Source organism: Mytilus galloprovincialis, chromosome 3, assembly GCF_965363235.1.
Source record: "Mytilus galloprovincialis chromosome 3, xbMytGall1.hap1.1, whole genome shotgun sequence".
NCBI classification, from domain to species: domain Eukaryota; kingdom Metazoa; phylum Mollusca; class Bivalvia; order Mytilida; family Mytilidae; genus Mytilus; species Mytilus galloprovincialis.
Genome location: NC_134840.1, coordinates 76,337,776 through 76,352,533, shown reverse-complemented (window position 1 = coordinate 76,352,533; position 14,758 = coordinate 76,337,776). Strand labels below are relative to the sequence as shown.

The 14,758-nt window shown below is 30.4% G+C and overlaps 1 long non-coding RNA gene across 1 annotated transcript; it reads left to right on the top strand.

Moving 5' to 3' along the window:
• Nucleotides 1-263: 263 nt before the first annotated feature.
• Nucleotides 264-11,265, top strand: LOC143068972 (uncharacterized). The gene is made up of 2 exons (XR_012976282.1): nucleotides 264-717; nucleotides 8,823-11,265. It is a non-coding gene; the product is annotated as an uncharacterized LOC143068972 (long non-coding RNA).
• Nucleotides 11,266-14,758: the final 3,493 nt, after the last annotated feature.

The following is a 14,758-nucleotide window of genomic DNA, read 5'->3' as shown; positions in this document are numbered from 1 at the left end:
AATCAATCAATCAATTTATCAATCAATCAATCAATAAATTAATCAGTGTTGGTATATTTATTAAACATTTCATGTTTCTGCTTTTCTTTATGTAATATTACTTTTAATATGCTTAAAATATTTGTCGCTTGGTAGACATCAATCGATGAAGTCTTTAAATAGCTTTGATAACTTCCAACATTTAACAACGATGTACTGTCCACTCAATGAGAAGAATTTAGTTCTCTAGTGCATTATTGAAGATTATTTAGACAATTTGACCATTAGTAAATTCATTGTTGTCAGTTAAGTTGATTTCTCGTCTAGTAAATAGCTTAAGATATTGACGCCACAGTTAACCCTACTGGCAAACGTGGCGTTTTTGATGTACTTACGACTTGCGACCGCTGATTAAAAACGCAGAAGATACCACCGAAGTTTGATTTTGTCTTGTTCTTATATTGATTAAATTAATTATAAGTATAAGGGTAAAACTTCTGATGGATGATCGTAGTAGGGTGGCGCTGTGATTGTATTGATCAGCAACAGCTGGCCATGTAGGCTTTATAAAATATTTATAGTACAATGTTAGTAAAAATGTGACAGTTGAAGATGATCTAGCTAGAATGTGTAATGTTTTAGTTATTTAACAACATGCTTATTAATTTAATGTAGTTAATCAGTCTAGTGCACAGTAATTTTGACATTTCCTTGTGGATTTTATATATAATATTCAAGGTAAGGTTTTATAATATCTGTTTATAGAAGTATACATGTGTTGTTATTATGATTCAGTTTACAGTTATGTTTTAAAAATCGATCTCACATCCATATTAACAGTTTATGAAACAGTTCTATATTACACATTTTTGCGATATTGAAAATCTTCATTAATAAAGTTTAATTAACATGCAACAACATATCCTCTTCATTAATTATTTCGGTGCAAAATTTGTACAACTTTTATAATTCCCTCTGTGTTATATTATTCCAATGATATTCATCAAAACTTAAAAGAAAATTTATTCGATAATTTCTATAATAGCTCTCAAAGGCTAAAATGAAGCTGTATTCTAAGTTATCTCACAAGCCATCTACAATTGTTGTTCGATTTTGTTATAAATATTTTCGTGTTTTCTCAGACAGTCTCTTTTGACAATTTTTACACTTCTAGCCTTCTAAAGCGAGAGGTATGACGTGAACGGTTAATCTGTCCTTCCGTCCGTCCGCCGTTCCGTCCAGTATTTTTATCGCAATTGCTCCGGATTCACTTGACAGAATGTTGTGAAATTTTAACAGAATCTAAAGCACATACTGAAGTTTTCCATCCCTTTTTCGTTTTCTTTAACCTTATATTTATTGGAATTGACTTTGATATGATATGTATTTTGTAATTTTTACTCTAGTTTGAATTATTTTAGATTTGTCATTTCGGGGCCTTTTATAACTGACTATGTGCAGTATGTGTTTTTCTTATTGTTGAATACAAAACGTTGACCTATAGCTATTAAATTTTTTATCGTTTGGTCTTAGTTTGGTGTTGACAATAATACCACATCTTTTAAATTGTATACACATTAGAGTACACATATCCATCTTATCCATCATAATTAATCAGAATATGACATTTTTTCAAGAATCGCAATACTATACAGTCATTGTACACCCTCCATATGTTTGTTAAAATTATTTTTGAGGGTTTCCGGAAGTAAATAATGGACTTTGTCAATATCTAACTTTTAGGAGGGTACCCATTTGTTACATAGCTTAATCTCCTTAATCCTTATCCACTTTTTAATTGATTCGAAACATTCTCAGAGTATTAATGTTATCATCATACAATATCATTGTATTGTACACCTATTTTGTAGTTCGATCAAAATCATTTTTGCATTTTCCTTTGGCAAATTATAGACTTTGCAACTTCTTAAATAGGTACAGCGTAAATATAGTGAAAACTTTGTTAAAGGTTTTTTTTTCTCGAAATTGTGAAGTCTATTACCTTTTTAACATATTGGGGGTAAGCATATACATCACACTTTTAATAGCCCCTTCAGTATTTTCCTTTCCTATTTGGAAGTCTATTAATGAAAAAAGCATATGTATCTCAACTTTTACAGATTCGGGACTAGTCAACGCTGATGTATTGTGTAGACATCTCTTGATGTAAAGTGAACCTACGATTTTGAAAGTTAGTGAGACATAAATTACAGTAAATACATGTATTTAAAACTTCATTACTATATCATGACATAGTTTATAATTAATTAAATTAAACTAAGTGTTTTTGGTCAAAAGATAACGTTTTTTTTATAGAATAAATGTCTTCCTTTAAACTCGTATAATCTTGTCCTTCTGTTGAGGAAATATTGCTCACTGGATATAAAACCTACGATTTTGAAAGTTTGTGAGACATAAATTACAGTAAATACATGTATTTAAAACGTCATTACTATATCATGACATAGTTTATAATTAATTAAATTAAACTAAGTGTTTTTGGTCAAAAGATAACGTTTTTTTTATAGAATGAATGTCTTCCTTTAAACTCGTATAATCTTGTCCTTCTGTTGAGGAAATATTGCTCACTGGATATAAGAAGCATATCTACATAGAAAAAGATCAAAAGACAAACAGTATAGAAAAATACAACATATAAAACTATACAAATGTGACGTAAGAACTATTTGTAGTATACATATAAAATATCAATATAGACTGAATAAATAGATGTGGTATGATTGCAGATGAGACAACAATATAGAGACCAAAGAATGAGGATGTAAATAGCTAATCTCACAGTACGGCTTTCAACAATGAGCAAAACCCATACCTTCCATACCTGCCAACTGTCACTATTTGCGGGGGATTTCCCCCATGGAGGCTCCCAGATGGAAATTTTGAAAGAGCAATTTTGTCCACAATTTTAAACAAAACAATTAATTTTACAATGGCTATAGCTTATTAAAAGTATGAAGAAGCAAAAATAAACAGCATTTAAATATATTTGAAGGCTCCTTTGAAGGTTTTGTAGGATTATAAAATCCCTCTTGCACATAACACCCCCATGGATATTTCGACAAGTTGGCAGGTATGACCTTCAATGCAATATCCTGACAAGACAAAACAGAAAACAATTCCATAGAAACAAACACGGCATGATCGATGATAAAATAATAAACAATTAAGTTAAATAGCAAACTGCAACCAAGGATAATATTGAAAAAAACATGCTTTTTCTTAGTATAGGCATATACAATGTGGTGGGGTAAATTATGTTTGTAAATGCTCAACCCTCTGTAGTCGCTTGTGTCACAACACAACTTCAGTTTTATAATGGCCTTGTTGTTATTTTGAAGCATTGACCAAGTGGAATAATTGAATTTATAATCAAATTTCATTTACAATGCTGTTAGAGCAGGATTTATCGATTTTAATCTGAAGATAAGAAATGTGTTTATGTTTGCTTCAATGCCAATACAGAACATATTAATATTGCTAAACTTTTCAAACTACGTAGAAAAGCGATTTGATTTTTTTTTAAATCAGATTACATCTAATATTTATATTATGTAATGGCTTAATTCAAGATCTTCTTCGATTTTATACACAGGGCGCTTTCATTAATATTGATATTTATTTTTAGCAACACAGCATACATGTGTTTTCATTTTTTATGCATTTATGTTCATAACGCAGGTGACTCTTTAATAAAATGTTGCATAGTACTAACAACTATCCTGGAATAAAAAAGCTGACTATACATTTTATACTTTATAAAAAAGAAACAACAACACTAAAAAAAAGGCACGTATTGTAAAGGTTTAGAACACAAAATAGATGAAAACTAGGGCGAACTAACCTTATTGAAATACAAACAATGTTTCCACGCTTTGCTTAGTAGATCTGACAACGCCCGTTCAAAAGACCTTTAGGGATCATTTAGCTTTTGTCAAAATTATAGAATCATTATCACAACAGTGTAGACAATACAATTACTTGGCGCGCTGTGGAAATCAATAGACTGGGTTAGATTAGGTCCAAAGTTCGTCTGTTCGTCTTATCATATAGTACGTGTAATATATATTTTAAACTGTTGGGCCGCCAAAGGTTCATAACGCCTTAATCAAATAGTACGAATAACTAGTAGAGGACTAACCATTGTGTGGTGATTTAAATGTTGAATAATTAAACTCTCTTTTTTTTCTTCTCGTGCACATGCATGCACTTTATTCTTTTATTCTATTTAAATCCCCACTGATAGGCCTCTGACAGACTGAGTGAGCGTGAAATCACTGTTATCGATAGCCGATGCCAAAAAAGTTAAAAGTACATGATTCGGTATTGTTACCAACATAAGTATTGCGGTTGTCCACGCTGTTATGAAAATGATTCTATACACCGTCGAAAATTTTATGACTGACCTTTTAAATTGCTGATGTAATACTAGTAATTCCAAAAATTGTTAGATAATTATAAGTAAAGTGTTGTCCACGAATCTGTATTTAAATCAAATCGGAATAAACCGAGGTGTCAGTCATACTTTACAAGTCTTGACAGTGTATTAAATTCGATATTTTTTGTCTTGAGCGTGATGGGGTTTGTTCTAGTAATATGTATCGTGAGCAATGACATTTTATCATACGTTGGTTTACATTGTCCCCAATCTGTAGGTACCACTCTTTCGTGTCTTTGTGGACTTACCGTCCATGTGGATACCTTCTAAGTATGCAGTAAAAGAGCTTATTAAAGATGAATATATCATGTTAACATGATGAATTAAGGTTATATTTTTTTCTTTTAAAATATTAATCTCTTTACTAAAACAAAGGTCATTACTTCGTCAGACAAATATGATTGTTTTAAGGCTGATCTGATTGTCCTGTTTTGTAGTCTGTTAATTTTAATCGTACAAATAAATGATACATTCGACTGTACAAGCTTGTGTCATTGAGAGTATAACTTATTATCACAGCAAAACGTGTCGTACTGATAGTTATATGATACAGTTTGCATTACGGTAACGTGTTGAAATATTACCTTTATTTTCCAAAACGGTAAATACAGCTAAAAGTCTAGTAATGCAGGATGACAAATCTTTGCAATTCATGTCTTCTTGCATTTTTTTTCTATTTTTTTTCAAAATAGGTACCATGGTAAATACAGCTAAAAGTCTATTAACACATGATAAAAATACTTGCAATTGATGTCTTTTTTTTCAATTTTTTATACTTTTTAAGTATGTATTTAATAAGGTAAACTTATAATTCTCAAGAGTAAATCATAGAAATAATGTATACGTAGTGAGTGCACTTTAATTAAGCGAAATTAACGTTTAAATTCGACCTTTATTTTGTTCTAAGATCATGAGTTACAATGACTGTCTGCCCAATCCGTTTTAGAAATCTATCCGAAAAGTTAAATAAAATATTCTCTCGAAAAATTTAAAAATCATCATTCCAATTATTCATGTTATTGATACTAACATTGAATGTGTTGCGCATTTCCTCTGCTGCATATTATATAAATGGTACATGTATCTGCCAGATATACAGACTAAATAGATTTACAATATATCGCCTAGAAAATGTTCAGTATGAATTGCCCATATAGATTTTACATTTCCTATTAATACAATTTTCTACTATATCATATAATAGTTAATAAATTAGATTTTTATCATTTAATCAAAGATAACAATGCATTGTTTAAATCATTATTCACAATTACAACAAATAAAGTCAATGCCAAGTTGATTAAAAATAAATTCAGAACCATTACCAACATATGTTGTCCTCCTACAATTAACACCACATGGCACAGTAAAGAAGTGAATGGAATAAAGGAGTATGTGGATATACGTCAAGTATACAGCAACCCAACGAAACACATAATACAACATACAGAGATCAAACAATTAACAGATGTCTACACAACATGTAAAGTGCGACATGAATGAAGATGAAGTCTTTAAAAAGGAGTGCATAAAGAAGACGCAGACACGACTATAAACAAATCATAGGTGGAAAAGACACCGGCAACACTCTAACGATAAAAGAAAAAATGACGAAAAGAGAAGCTGTATGCAGAACACATCTTATAAAATTGACAAATGAGCATCACTAACTAATTCTATTTTGGTTATTGCAAACTTTATTTTATTCAATGTAAAGCTGATGTCTATATATAGTTGGTATCTTATTTCGAAAAAAGAGGTTTTGCATATGAATAACAGCTTCTTTTGTATATGACCTACACATACTGTTCCTCTTGATAGCCTTCAATATTCCACTATTCAACTATTTTTTCCGTCCTTTTGGTCACAAATTATGGTTTTTCTTAAAAGATATCAGCTTAAATCATCCCTTATCCACAAGAATTTACACAATCGTTGCCTTATACGCTTAAACATTTCAGCTGTAAATATTTTATTGATGAAGAGATTGCAAACTAGAAACCCGCATTATCATTAACGAAAGCGAAAGCAGTTTACTAATCAACTTTATTTTTTCTTGTATGAGGCTTTATAAACAAGACGCCGAAACAACTATAAAAAAACACATGTGGAAAAGACACCGTCAACACTCTTACGATAAAAGAAAAAAGGGCGAAAAGATAAGCTTTATGAACAACACATCTTATAAAACTGACAAATGCGCATTACTAACTAATTCTATTTTGGTTATTGCAAACGTTCTTTTATTCAATGTTAAGCTGATGTCTATATATAGTTGGTATTTATTTCGAGAAAAGAGGTTTTGGATATGAATAACAGTTTCTTTTGTATATGACCTACATATACTGTTCCTTTTGATAACCTTCAATTTTACACTATTTTCCCTTTCCTCTCGACCATAAATTAAGTTTTCCCCTAAAATTTATCAGCCGAAAATTTATCCCCCTCCTCGAGTATTTACATTATTGATGCCTTATACAGTTAAACATTTCAGCTGTAAATATTTCATTTATGAAGACATTCAAACTAGAAACCCGCATTATCATCAAAAAAAGCAAACGAAGTTTACTAATCAACTTTATTTTTTCTTGTATGAAGCTTTCTTGTCTGTCCAAGTGTGAACACTTTGATAGTCTTCAGATTAAAATACATTATTTACAACTTTCTGTTAAACTTAATTTAGTTACAAGCAGTTTTTATTTTCAAAAAAAATCCAAAGTGTTAAAATCCACTTGTCTTTAGGTATCAGCAGAAATTAAAGACTTCGAAAAGATTGCAATTGTAGCAAGAAGTAATCCGATGAAGATAATTGTAAGAGGACGATGTTCTGACGACAAACCTTAAACGTCTTAAGCTATTCAATTTCATTTTTAGATAGTCTTTAACTTTATTTAATGAAGCTAATGTTAAACAATGGCAGTACAATTCACTTTTCACAGCAGGGGACGCCTGGGGTGTCTGTTCTATATAAAATCAGTCACTGATTCTTTATTTTTCCTCTTTTGGGATAAATGAAGCCAAATTTCAATTAGTCTGTTTCTGATGGGGCTATATACATATATGTAATAAACAAGTGTAAATTTATGAATTGGTTATTTGCGAGTTCTCTACTTCAGAATTCCTGAGACGATGCTTTTTTATGTCTCTTTGTTAAAATGCCATAATAGTTTCCTCTACTTAGTACTCGAAGATAATTAAATTACCAAGAAAAACTAAAAGTAATTCCCGGTGTCTCACACTTGACAATACTAGCTGACGTCAACTTTTATACTCTCCCTAAAACTTTGTTATGTTATCATTTCAAACAATCTTTTCCGTTTTCTCAGAGGTATTATTAAGATTTGTGAGACATTGCTTTTTTATTGAATCTTTGCACAAGGTTTCTTCGTAGCTAATCTACTATTAGGAAACATAAAAAGATGCTAGAGGTCGAATAGAAACCGCAATTCAAGAGAGTCAACAACACATGGTCAAAAGGAAATCGTAGTTTTTCTCATCAATTACTTTCATATAATGCAATAGTTGACTAGATGGCATATTTTTAATCACAAATTTCAACGGAATAAAATCGACATTCTTGGTACTTTTCAATGAATGATTAAATTCGATCTTCTTAACTCCCCCTCCTTTTCCTTGATTTTTTTCATTTGTAAGTGTTGATATAAAATAAGGAGATTGGGTTTGGTCTATCTACCAGAGACAAGATGGCATGAATGGATGTAACTATAGACTATAAGGTACCGTACGGTCTTCAAAAATAAAGAAAGTTAAAACAGTATAGTTAGCTTTAAAAACCCTAATGACGAAATTTTGAAAATGATAGCCTGATGGATTTAATTTAAAGACGTAAAAAAAAGATCTATTCGGGTGTCATACAAGACGTTTCGGAAATCAGTGCCGATCAAATGTTTTAAAAGAGCGCCTTAGAAACATTACTTATGAGGAAAATTGGATCGTCAAGTATCAATTGTGTTTCATGAAACTTATATTCTAGCATTATATCATCAGTGTCAAGACGTTTCAATAATCTGTGCTGATCATTTATTTTGCAGAGTTATGCCCCTTAGAAAAGTGATAGTAGATTGATGTTATTATCATATTTAGGTCCCTTTTGATCATTTAGCAATTTGGGCTCTTATACAGTCTCGGCTTTAAAATATTAAGTTTTGAACGTTGAAATTGAATCTAGAAGAAGCGCTCAAGAATAACATAGTTTTACAAAGTGGTATTTTCTTTCTTATTTTCGTTTTCTACATAAAGAACATGTCTGTAACAAGTCAGGAATATGATAGTTGTTATTCATTCGTTTGAAGTGTTTGAGCTTTTGATTTTGCAATTTGATTAGGGACTGTCCGTTTTGATTTTACTTATTTCTTTTATTTTTCAGAGGCAGTAAATGGATCAATATTACACACAACAGGATGTGATTGTGTTTGTTTCTCTTGTGATAGTTTTGGTTTTTATCGTTGTTATGGTTACTGTTTTAAGTATTGTTGCGTCACGATGGAGGAATGTGCGCGATGATATGGATGGACTGACAGACAATGCAGAAATAGCAACTGATATGTCAGTTTGGTCGGTACAAGGAACGTACAGGACATTGCCAGATTGAAGTGGAAATGAAGAACAAAAATGAAGATATATTTCATGATTCCATTCATCAGAACAGAGAAAACGAAGACTAAAATGTTGTACGTTTCTAAGAAAGAATGATTTTGCTGGTTAAAAGTCTTTACATACGATGGATTTTTGACTTGGGAATTGCATTTAATGTACTTAGACCATTCATGTATATACAATCTTTAATGGAGAGAAAACATTAGTATAAATTGGTAATTTACAGTTTATCAATCAGTAATCAAATGTCTAAAAAAGTCTAATTGAGATTGTGGTTTTGAAATGTTTTGAAATGTTTCCTTAATCTTCTGCAATTATATATCAAACAAGTATATAAAGGAGATGAATCATAGTCAATATGATGAAACATAAATAAACGTTGGTTCACTGGTCCATTATAATACGAGAATACCTTTTTTTAATTTAAATTGCTATGCGTGTTTTCTTCCTATATAAAAATAAAAGCTTTATACATCAAAAGGGGAAAGGTCAATGAATAAATTAAAGCTAAATGGAAATAAAAAAAACCATTATAGAATTTTATCAAACTGGTTTACAGCGCAACAAGAACACATGCATTTGTTGATAGCCTTAAGTTTTTACCAAACTACTCCTTTGTTGAAATACCATGTTTAAAAGATTTAATTTTAACTTTATTTATATTAGAGACAGAATGGCTAAATTTCCCTTATCCTGGTCTTATGCATAGTTTAAAATCTGAACATATACAGAACACGAAAGATCATTCATTACGCTTGCAAAATATATTGATATCTGATTGATAATACATTTAAAATCTTCTTAATTTTGTGGCCGATTTAAAGGTTTAATTACACTCGATCTTCATTCAGTTTTAATCTCATAAGACTTTTATAATCATATATCATTGATGACACATTTGCAGAGATTATAAAGTTGAATCTATATTTCTCATAATCATTCAAAAAGCTGATGAACTTTGTTGCTGTAACATTTCAAAGATTATTTCTTAACCAAGATGAACATTTTTTGCATCCGATAGTTAAATGCAGTTCATTCTGTAGTTAGATGATTATACTGAAAGATGAAATTTTCCAACAGTCTTGCAATTTGTTCCACTGCAAATCAGTTCTCTTGATAATAAGAGCGATTTCTTGCAGACGTAATGGTTTAATTTGCTCTTCGATTTGACATTTAGCTATAATGACTAAATCTAATTTAATGTGATATTGTATTAAGACGTGACATAAATCTTTTTATTTTTATTTTATTTAACAAATAAGCTAATTTATATACATGTATGAGCAATATCTGTAAATTACTTAAGAAATAACTATTAAATCAAATACAATGGGTATAAAACATGAAATATCAAAATAAACTGCACTTTTGTTTTCATTTTGTGAATATTTTATATGGTTACAAACATTTTCTGTTAAGATTTATTATTTATGATTTTGATTATTATCATTTAAATGTTTTATGAATTTTAAGATGAGGAAATGTTACAAAAACTAGTAATGTTCAAATGATAATAACTCGGGTTAAATTTGTTTTTAAAATAAAATAGTCCTCAACAGAAACACCTTCGAGTTAAGGGAGTAAGTTTTTGTAAAAAGAGAAAAAGAGAAAAAAAAAGAGATTTTTAACACAAACCCGTGTGATTTCTAAGTTTTCCTTGTAGTAAGAAATTAAAAAAAAATTAAAAACCTAATGTTTAACACGAGATTGAATAATGACAACACTTTAATCATGATTCGGTTTATATCATTATTCTGTGAAATATATTGTTGGAATTCGTTCTTTCACAAATTACAACATTAATTAAATCAATAGCAACTTAAAAATTATGTAAGCATAACAGATATATGCCGGTTATAATATTTTTACAGCAATCTAAACACATGTTACAGTTATTTTTAACACATTTCAAAGAATCGAATGGAATGGTCGAATACGACAAACGTATTATGAAATAGAGTTTGTAAGCAGTTTACCATATAAATGTAATTTGGAATGACTTTTTCAATAACAGTATTAAATGTGAGCTGTAATTTAAATTTCCGCCAATCAGTATTATTTGGTGTCGTAAAGATTATACAATCAACAAAGAGCAATAGCTTTTTGAGACTGACTGTCATTTTGTTCATTGACATGTCATAACCAATCATAATTTAATCTATATAATGTATTGTTAGATTGATAATTCAAATAAAACTACGCTATTGTTAGAATTATATGTTATTTTAAAATGCTTTTTTTGTAAATGTTTGTTTGTTTTGAGATTGTAACACACAGTGATGACTGCTTTAACCATATTTTGACTATTTTACCGATTATGTCTCTTTTGTTCACGCATCGTTGTAAAATAATGGAATTTGATGCGACTGTCATACAAGTGAGAGGTTTAGCGCTATAAAACCAAGTTCAATCCACCATTTTCTACATCTGAAAATGCCTGTACCAAGTCAGGAATATGACAGTTGTTGTCCAATCGTTTAATGTGTTTTATCATTTGATTTTGCCATTTGATTAGGGACTTTCCCTTTTGAATTTTCCTCTGAGTTCAGTTCTTTGTGATTTTACTTAATACTACTTGTATAATGATAAATATTCTAAATATTCAAATTCCATGTGATAACCATAAACAAGAACATTTGAAATCGAACGGTCGGAAAGCATGATATGTAGCATATTCGAAATCATCGATATCAAACAGTTTACGGTTGCAGTTCTGTAAATATATAAACTATGCAACTCCTAGATTAGAAAGATCACTTGCACTAATTTTTGTCCCATGGTCAAAATATTGGGTTGTACGGCATTTTTTCAACATTAGTATGCCTCGAATTTTAATAAGTTTAAAGCACACGTAAATTTTGTGCTACTCCTCCCTATTCTTTTAATCTCCCTGATAATTTGGGTTGTGACCACTATCCAATTGTATTTATACTGGTAAAATCCAGAAGTTTTGTCTGTATGAGATCATATCTTGTAGCCATTATCTACACACAACAACATATCTATAAATATTAAATACCCCCCTCAAAGAGGTGAGGAAGAGAATCAGCAATATTTACAAAGTGTCCAACTGAGGGAGTTGAAACATTAGTTTTAGTACAATTTCATAACTGGACATTACGATTACACAATAAATGAATATTACATTGTATGACATAACCGAAGAACAAACTGCAGGATGGCACCTGAAAGCAATCAAGTCCTCCTTCTAAACAAATTCTGAGCACGAAATTTACCATATAAGGGGTCAACATAATCCACAAAAGCCCATATGATTACTATGTTTTCCTCCAGAAAGAAATATTTTTACATTCTTAAGATAAGTTTTATTTTTAAATGTTAAATTAAGACAATTATTTAAAGTATAATTTGGCTTTTATTTCTGTGTAGTCTGTAAAAGTTTGTCAATATTCCTTCAGAAAACAAAATAGTGATGATAAATCAAATGCAACTCTCCGATAAAGTGTATGCCATTTTAAAATAACGGCCTGATTTACGTACGAAACACTAAAACACAAATTTGATATTCATTCACCAACGAAATCGGTGAATTACAAGTTTCTGATTTGGTATAGGCACACTCAGATAATGACTAGATAAAACAAGCATGCAAATGCTCAATCAGCCATCTAACCTTTGTTTGTTATGTAGCAGCACAATATTATTAGAAGCTGTAAAAATCATAAAAATTATCGCCCATCCGATTAACACGAAGCAAAGACAACAACTTACACAGATTTTAAAGTACCGATACCAGTGTACAGTCACTACTCACAGTCATAGAATGCTAGTTCAAAACAAATCTTCAATGGATTTTATGTAAAGACGTACAAAAAAGTTCGTTCGTGCGTCATTTCAGTCTTGTCAGAACTCTCACATGTCAGATCATGAACTGTATTGAATATGTCTGGTCATTTGTTTAAAAATATACTCGAAAAGATCAATAAAATATTTCTCTTGAAAAATTAAAAAATCTATGATCGAACCACTTATTGATACTAAAATTGAAGGTGTAACGCATTTCTTCTGCTGCATATTATATAAATGGTAACAGTCAGAAATACAGACTGAATAGATTTACAATACATCGCCTTGTAACTGTTTAGTGAAAATTGCCTATATATATTTTACATTTCCTATTAATAACCTTCTCTACTATATCATTTAACAGTTAATAAATTAGATTTTTCATCATGCAACTAAAGATAAAAATGTATTGTTTAAATCATTAATCCAAATTACAACAAATAAAGTCAATGCCAAGTTGATCAAAAATAAATTCAGACACATTGCCAACATGTGTTGTCCTTCTATAATTAACGCCACATGGCACAGTCAAGAGAAGAATGGAATGTGGATTTACGTAAGGTATACAGCAACCCAACAAAACACATTATAAAACATATAGAGATCAAACAATCAACTTACAGATTTCTACACAACATGTAAAGTGCAACATGGAGACTTTTAAAAGGAGTGCATGAATAAGACGCAGAAACAACTATAAAAAAAATCACATGTGGAAAACGACACCGTCAACACTCTTACGATAAAAGAAAAAAGGGCGAAAAGATAAGCTTTACGAAAAACACATCTTATAAAACTGACAAATGCGCATTACTTACTAATTCTATTTTGGTTATTGCAAACTTTCTTTTATTCAATGTTAAGCTGATGTCTATATATATTTGATATTTATTTCGAGAAAAGAGGTTTTGAGTATGAATAACAGTTTCTTTTGTATATGACCTACACATACTGTTCCTTTTGATAACCTTCAATTTTGCACTATTTTCCCTTTCCTCTCGACCATAAATTAAGTTTTCCCCTAAAATTTATAAGCCTACAATTATCCCCTCCTCGAGTATTTACATTATTGATGCCTTATACAGTTAAACATTTCAGCAGTAAATATTTCATTTATGAAGAGATTGCAAACTAGAAACCCGCATTATCATCAAAAAAAGAAAAAGAAGTTTACTAATCAACTTTATGTTTTCGTGTATGAAGCTTTCTTGTCTGTCCAAGTGTGATAACTTTGATAGTCTTCAGATTAATATACATTATTTACAACTTTCTGTTAAACTTAATTTAGTTACAGGCAGTTTTTATTCTCTAAAAAATTCCAAAGTGTTAAATTCCACTTATCTTATGGTATCAGCAGAAAATAAAGACGTCGACAGGATTGCAATTGTAGCAAGAAGTAATCTGATAACGATAATTGTTAGAGGACAATGTTCTGACGCCAAACCTTAAACGTCTTAAGCTATTCAACTTCATTTTCAGATAGTCTTTAACTTTATCTAATGAAGCTAATGTTAAACAATGGCAGCACAATTTACTTTTCACAGCAGGGAACGCCTGGGGTGTCTGTTCTATATAAAATCAGTAATTGATTCTTTATTATTCCTCTTCGGGGATAAATGAAGCCAAACTTCAATAAGTCTGTTTCTGATGGGACTATATACATATTGGATATAAACAAGTGCAAATTTATGAATTGTTTATTTGCGAGTTCTCTACTTTACAGTTCCTGAGACGATGCTTTTTTTATGTTTCTTTGTGTCAATGCTATAATAGTTTCCTCTACTTAGTACTCGAAGATAATCAAACTACCGAGAAAAACTAAAAGTAATTCCCAGTGTCTCACACTTGACAATACTGGCTGACGTCAACTTTTATACTCTCCCCAAAACATTGTTATGT